This window comes from Chrysochloris asiatica, unplaced genomic scaffold (genome assembly GCF_000296735.1).
Source record: "Chrysochloris asiatica unplaced genomic scaffold, ChrAsi1.0 scaffold00023, whole genome shotgun sequence".
NCBI lineage: Eukaryota > Metazoa > Chordata > Mammalia > Afrosoricida > Chrysochloridae > Chrysochloris > Chrysochloris asiatica.
Window position 1 is genome coordinate 2732846 of NW_006408541.1, and position 7915 is coordinate 2740760.

Consider the following 7915-nt stretch of genomic DNA (forward strand, 5'->3'; position numbering starts at 1 on the left):
TTATAAAGTGGTCTTGTGAAGCAATATGCCATTTGACTTCTTGACAGCTGCTTCCATGAGTGTTGATGGTTGATCCCAGCAAAATGAAGTTTTCGACAACTTGAATTTTCTCTATTTATAGGGATGTTATTTATTGGTTCAGTGTTGAGGATTTTTGTTTTCCTTACATTGAGTTGCAACCCATACCAAAGGCCGTGGTCTTTGATCTTAATCAGTAAGTATTTTAAGTCCTCTTAAAAAATAAAAAAAAGTATTTTAAGTCCTCTTAAAAAACAAAAAATAAAAAAAAGTATTTTAAGTCCTCTTAAAAAATAAAAAGTATTTTAAGTCCTCTTAAAAAAAAAAAAGAAGCAAGGTTGTATCATTTGCATATCACAGGTTATGAATGAGGCTTCCTCCAAGCCTGATGTCATGATTTTCATCATATAATCCAACCTCTTGGATTACTGCCCAGCATACAGATTGAATAAATAGGATGACAGAATAAAGCCCTGGTGCATACCTTTCCTGGCTTTAAACCAGTCAGTGTATTCCATCTGGTGAAGTCCATGTGTAATCATCTTTTATGTTGTTTAAAAGGGTATTGGTAATAAAAAAGTCATTGGTCTTGCAAAATTCTATCATGTGATCTCCAGCATCATTTCTATCACCAAGGCTATATTTTCCAATGACTGATCCTTCCGCTGTCTTTCAACCTTTGCATTCCAATCACCAGTGATTATCAATACATCTTGATTGCATATTTGATCAATTTCAAACTGAAGAAATTGGTAGACTTCTTCAATCTTGTCAACACTGGCTTTAGTGGTTATTAGTTGTATTAACTGGTCTTCCTTGTAGGCATATGGATATTATCCTATCACAAACAGCATTGTACTTCCAGATGGATCTTGAAATGTTCTTTTTTTATGATGAACGCAATGTCGTGTTCCTCTTCAATTTGTCATTCCCAGCATAGTCAACCATGTGATTATCAGATTCAAAATGGCCAATACCAGTACATTTCAGCTCACGAATGCCTAGAATATCAATGCTTATTCATTCCATTTAATTTTTTTACAATTTCCCGTTTTCCTAGATTCATACTTCATACATTCTATGTTCTGATTATTAATGGATATTTACAACTGATTCTCCATGTTTTGAGTTGTGCCCCATTAGCAAATGAAGGTCCAGAAAGCTTTACACTATTAACATCATCATGGCCAGCTCTACTCTGAGGAATCAACTCTTCTCCAATTGCATTTTGAGTGCTTTCCAACCTGAGGGCTCATCTTCCGGCACTCTATCTGACAATAATCTGGTGCTCTTCATCATGTTTCAATATTCAGTATTCTGGTGCTATCTGACAGTGTCTCACTGCTATTCATAAGGTTTTCAGTGACTAAATATTTGGAAGTAGTCCGTCTCTCCTTCTTCCTAGCATGGCTTAGTCTGGAAACTCAACTGAAACTTGTCCACCATGAGTGACCCCGCTGGTGTTTAAAGTACTGGTGGCATAGCTTCCAGAACCACATCCACATGCAAGCTACCACAGTATGGCAAAGTGGTGACATACGGCTGCTAGATTTGTGTTTTAGTTCAGGTATGTCCAGTGTATTATTTTAAACAGACTTATACCAAAAAAGAAAGCTGCCAGCTATGGATCTGAAATCCAGATTCAAAACTACAGTGTATTTGTTGCTGTAAGTGCAGTCGAGTAGGTTCTGACTCTTGTTGTCGTTGTTGTCAGGTGCCATCGAGTCGGAACCGACTCATAGCGACCCCATGCACAGCAGAATGAAATGTCCGATCCTGGGCCAACCTCACTACCGCTGCCACACCTGAGTCCATCAATGATGCCACCTGGCTGATCCATCTCGTTGGGGGTCTTCCTTTTTTTCTCTGACCCTCCACCCTACCCAGCATGACATCCTTCTCCAACAATTGTTTCCTCCGGACAATATGTCCAAAGTAGGAGAGACGAAGCTTAGCCATCCTGGCCTCCAAGGAGCACTCTGGCTGCACTTCTTCCAAAACAGATCTATTGGTTCTTTTGGCAGTCCATGGCACTCTCAGTATTCTCCTCCAACACCACAACTCAAAGGCATCAATTCTTCTATGATCCTCCTTATTCACTGTCCAGCTTTCGCATCCATATGAGGCTATTGAAAACACAATGGCCTGGGTCAGGCGCACCCTAGTCCTCAAGCTGACATCTCTGACTCTTAGACACCCTGTATTTTCCTAGGAGCAGCTGGTGGATTTGAACTTCCGACCTTGTGGGTATCAGTCCAGGGCTATCATACAACCCGTATACACCCAGTCAGTTACATTTGAATTTCAGATCCACAGCTATCAGGGTTTTTGTTTTGTTTTTTGGCAAAATTCTGTTTCGAATAGTACACCTTACATCCTTACAGTAAAAAATGATTCATTGTGGATCTGAGTTCACATTTAGCTGAGTGTGCTATATTTTATCTGGCAGCAAAAGGGACAAACTTACACTAAAGATGATTCTTCACACCCAGTGTCATTGAGGTCATACGCATTCATAGTGACCCCAGAGGACAGAGATGAACTGCTTCATATGTGTTCAAGGCCATGCAGTTTTATCGGGGCCGATTGCCGCATCTTTATCCCACGGAGCACATGGTGACTTTGAACTGCTTGACCTTGTGGTTAGCAGCCCAATGCCTATCCCTAAATTACTCCTAGTTGTTGTGTTTAGTGTCCTGAAGTCAATTTCGACTCCTAGACACCCTGTGTAGGGTTTCAATGAAGCGGCTGCAGTTAGTAGTCCAGTGCTTATACTACAACACCACACCAGGACTCCAAATGATTCCTTGTTGTTAAGAGCTGTCAAGTTGGTTCAACTCATAGAGACTCTGTATGTAGCAGTTGATGGGCTTGAACCACCAACTTTGCAATTAGCAGTCCAGTGCTACACCAGGATTCCAAGTGATTCCTTGTTGTTGTTATTGTTAAGTGCCGTCGAGTCGGTTCTGACCCACAGCAACCCAGTATAGGGTTTCCGAGGAGTGACTGGTAAGCTTGAACAGCTGACCTTGCTGTTTAAACCGACCTTACAGTTCAGTGCATTAACCCACAGTACCACACCAGTACTCCTAATGAATTTGAATCGATGCTAGTGATTCCTGTTGTTGTTGTTATGTGTCGTGGAGTTGGTTCTGACTCATAGCGACCCCTCATAGCGACCCTGTACAGGGTTTCCGAGGCTGTAAATCTTTACAAGAGCAAAAAGCCTCATCTTTCTCCCTTGGAACAGCTGGTAGTTTCGAACCACTATCCTTGCAGCTCACAGCCCGATTCGTAACCACTACGCTACCAGTGATTCCTAGTGGATCTGAAGGTCAAGTTTGTCCAGCATCCAGTGTTGCATCCAGAAATCCAAGGCATGTGCAAAGCCCTCCCTGAGGGTAATGTTTTCAGTCACAGCTCCTTCCAAAGCAATCATGTCCTGTCCTCCTGCCCTTTCCAATCTTTACCCCCTCATCTGTAAAGTGGAAAATAAAATAACCCCAGCCCCTACCCTCCCAGAGTTGCCATGGGGATTAAATAATGTCACAGCTAACATGTGTTCCGGGGCAGTGACGGTTGGTTCAGAGGTAGAATTCTCACCTTCCATGCAAGAGACCTGGAGTCCATTCCTGGTCAGTGTAGCTCAAGCACAGCCACTATTTACTTGTTCCTGGAAGCTGAACAAGTTTCAGCAGAGCTTCCAGATGAAGACTGACCAGGAAGAAAGACCTGGAGATTTACTTCCAGACATCAGCCAATGATAACCCTATGGGTCACAATGGTCCAGTCCACAACTGCCTGTGGAAATGGTACAGGACATAGTACATTGGGTCACAAGGAATAGGAGCCTGTTCCACAGTAACTAATGACAGTTCAGACCCACCAGCCCCTCCTCAGACATCCTCCTATGGAGTCTCTATGAATCAGAACCAACTTGACTGCATTTAATTAACATCACTGTATTTTAGCCCAGCTTTGAGCTTGGTCCTTTTCCTTTCAAAGCACTCACATCTTCCTTCCTCATCATTAATATCCCCATTTGGCAAAGGAGGAAACTGAAGTCAGAGAGGAGAAGGCTAAGGTCACAGCTGGTTACACCCATCGTTGGAGATCCAGGCTCCAATTCAACCCCACTTCCATTCCCTGTTGTCTGCTACTCCACCATTAAGCCTTCCAGCAGGAAGACACCAGAACCAGGCCTGAGACATTAAGTTGACCCCAGCGAAGGCACACAGTAAGCACTCAATAAACACAGGTCATTACTACAGCCACCCTGTGCCTTGCTTGTGCCCCAGACAGATCAACAGGAGATAGAGTGCTGTGAGCAGGTTCCTTCATTTAATCCACTGAATTAACTGGTTATTTTTGCCTGCTGGCATTTCTACCATTGTGTAAATGCTGCCTCTTTTCCAAGACAATCAACATGTGACTTGGTGCTTCTGGCCCCTGGCACAGACCAGAGCTCCTGGGAGAGACTTTCAGGGGGGTGGGCAGGAGCTGCTTCCGGCCTGGTTGGCACACCTGCCCAGGGCGGGCCGCTGTGAAAGGTTATGGGCTGATTGTGGGAAGGCGGCGGGATGACTAGCTTGCTCCCTGAGGGAGAGGACATTGCTGGAGGTCTTCTTCAGCCTGGGACTGAGTGGTCCCACAGTCATTTTCAAGGAGCTCTGGGGGCACAAGGGTTAAGCACTCAGCTGCTAACAAAAAGGGTAGACAGTTCAAATCCACCTAGAGGCTCCTCAAAAGAAAGACCAGGTGATCTATAACCAAGAAAGTCCTATGGGGTCTTCATGAGTTGGAAATGGACTCAGTGACACCCAGCCACAAACAACATTGTTGGTTTTGCTACTGTTATTATTGCTGTTAATTAGCTACCCTGTATAGGGCTTCTGAGGAGCAGCTGGTGGCTTAGAACTACAGACCTTGCGGTTCAAACCGACCTTGTTGTCCGCCTACAGCGCCACATCGTTGTTGTTGTTAAGTGCTTTTGACTTGGTTCCAACTCATAGTGACTCTGTGCAAGGTTTCTGAGGAGCAATTGGTGAACTTGAACCATCAACTTTGCGGTCCAGGGCATTATCCTACACTGCCCACCAGGGCTCATAGAGCGCCCATGTTTTCAGGGGTGCTCAGGAATGGCCAGCTTTCTCTCCAAACTGCAGAGGTCATATTGAGCAAGACTCACCTCCACCCTACCTCAGTTCGTCTGGTGAGGAAATGGCCCCGTCCTTCAGACTGGGACGTCTGAGTGGACCTCCTGTTCTGTCCTGGGTTCTGAGCAGAGCAGGGGCCATCTCTCCCACATAGGATGGCCGGACCCTCTGTTTCCCCCATAATACCCCAAGCAGCCCTCAATCCATGAGCTCGAACCCTCCAACCAAATGGGCGCAAAAACCCTCACCAAGCATAAGAGATCCAGCCTGCTTCCTTCCTGGCCTTCCTCGGAACCCTTGGAGAGGGAGACAATTCACTCGGGTCTAGACAAGTTCTTCACCCCACCTTCAAATCTCAGATCCTGGCTCTTCTATCTCTACCCAGTCTGTAAGAGGAAATCATAATAAGCTAAACAACGCCCCCCCAACCCACCCCCGAAGACAAAAGGAATAATTATAATAAGTGAATAAGCAGATATTTGAAGGCACACATTTATGTATGTGCAGGAGTGAGGGGGATGGGAGGGTAAGAGGAGTCAGCCAAGGACTGGGAGCAAGGAGCAGGGAGCTAGACCTGGGCTGGGCCTCAGGACTCCCCTACAGTGTGACTTAGGCAAACCACTTAGGCACCTGGCCTCAGTCTCTTCCTTTGTAAAATGGGGACAATAATATTCCTGTCTCACAGTTGGGGATTAGACTGAGCTGATATTCGCAAAACGCCTGGCCTACTGTAGGCGCTCCATGTTGTGTTAGGTCCTGTGGGGTGAGTTTTGACTCTTAGTGACCCCTATGTAAAGCAGAAAGATAAAACTACCACCTTCTGCTCCATTTGAAACTACCAGCTGTTCCGCGGGAGAAAGATGAAGCTTTCTGCTCCCTAAGAATTTACAGCCTCGGAAACCCTGTGCAGGGTCACTATGAGTCGGAACCGACTCCACGGTACTTAACAACAATTTGCTCATTCACACCGGTACTACTACGTTTGAGGCCCTGCTGCAGCCAGTGTGTGTCCATCTGGTGGCGGGTGCTTCACCTTTTTCCGCTGACCCTCTTTCAAGCCTGATGATGACCTCCAGATGGTGTTGTTATTGTTAAGTGCCGTTGAGTCGGTTCCGACCCATAGAGACCCTGTATAGGGTTTCCAAGGAGCAGTTGGTGAGATTGAACCACTGACCTTGCGATTCAAATGGACTTCACAGTCGAGCACATTAACCCACAGCTCCACACCAGGACTCGGATAGGAACCGGTGGTGGTGGTTATGTGCGTGGAGTTGGTTCCGACTCATAGCGACCCTGTACAGGGTTTCCGAGGCTGTAAATCTTTACCGGCGCAGAAAGCCTCATCTTTCTCCCGCGGAACAGCTAGTAGTTTCAAATTGCTGTCCCTGAAGTTAGCACGATTCGTAACCTCTACACTGTAGGTGCTCGGTAAATAGAAATGAAGAAGGTCAGGGGACCTCGCATTAAGAGAGGATGTAGATGAACCAGGAGGATGTATACACATATTAATTAAAATGGCAACATTTTAATTAATATGTGTATACATAAATGTTTTTAATACTTTTTAAAAAAGGAGAATACGTTCTTTTAGCACTAATTGTAATTGAAACGTAATTTCTAATGAAGTAAAAGTCCTCCTACCCCCACCCGCTCCGCTGTGTAACTCCGGAGTCGCGCCTCCGGCAGCAGACAATGGGTGTGGATTCGCTCCGGGCCCCCGCCGGCAAAGGCAACCGACAAATACTCAAGTCCCCGACAGGCATTTACATGATAAGGACCCGGAGCGCTTCCCGGAGCTGCCCAGGGCGTGTCTACGCGCGTTCAGGACTTTCCGAGTCTACTTCCTAGCACGCGGGTTAAAGTGTGTCTCCGGCGAAATCAGGTAAGTGGTGAGCGGGGATTTTGCTCTCTTTATCCAATTTTCCCTGCCTTTAGCCCCCAGTATAAGCCATAGTGGCGCCGTGAATAAAGCGCTGAGTTGCTAACTAGAAGGCCAGGGGTTCGAACCCACCAACCGCTATGCGGTAGAATGACAGTCGGCTTCCATAAAGATCACAGTCTTGGCCACGCTATGAGGCACTTTTGTTCTATAGGGTCACTATGTGTCCGAATCTACTCGACCGCGATGTTTGTTTGTTTGTTTTTTAATTAGGGAGGGGGTGGTGTCGCCTGTTTCTTAGGAGACCGGTTCTGCTCAAAAGCCTGGGTCACTGACAGATGCGGGGGCGCACCTCAATGCGCGAGGCAAAGGAATCCAGCTTAAGCCCCAATGCCGAGTCTCTGTTACGCGGGTCCTGGTCTACGCGGACTGCCTCGCGCGGGCCCTTTAAGAACCCGCCCCCTTGTCCGTCTCCCCGCCCCGCGGCCCGCGGAGGGGGTGCGGGGGAACCTCGGCGGGGATTGGCGCAGCGCGCGCCCCCTCCCCGGCCCCCGCGCGGTGGGAACCGGCAGCCCCGTCTAGCGCTGACGTCAGACCGTCTGCCTGCCTCCGACCGCGGGCTCGGAGCGAAACCCGATCTCCTTGGACTTGAATGAGGAGGAGGCGGCGGCGGCGGCGGCGGAGGCGCTCGGCTGGGGGAAGCCAGCGGCGGAGGCTCAGCCCCGGCGGCAGAGCGCGCCCCGGCTGCCAGCCCATTTTCCAGACGCCACCCGCGGGCCCTGCCGACGCCCCCGGGGCGGCCGAGGGGCAGCCGGGGGGCGCAGGGGAGCGCGGCTCCGTGCACTAAACCCCGCGGCGCCCC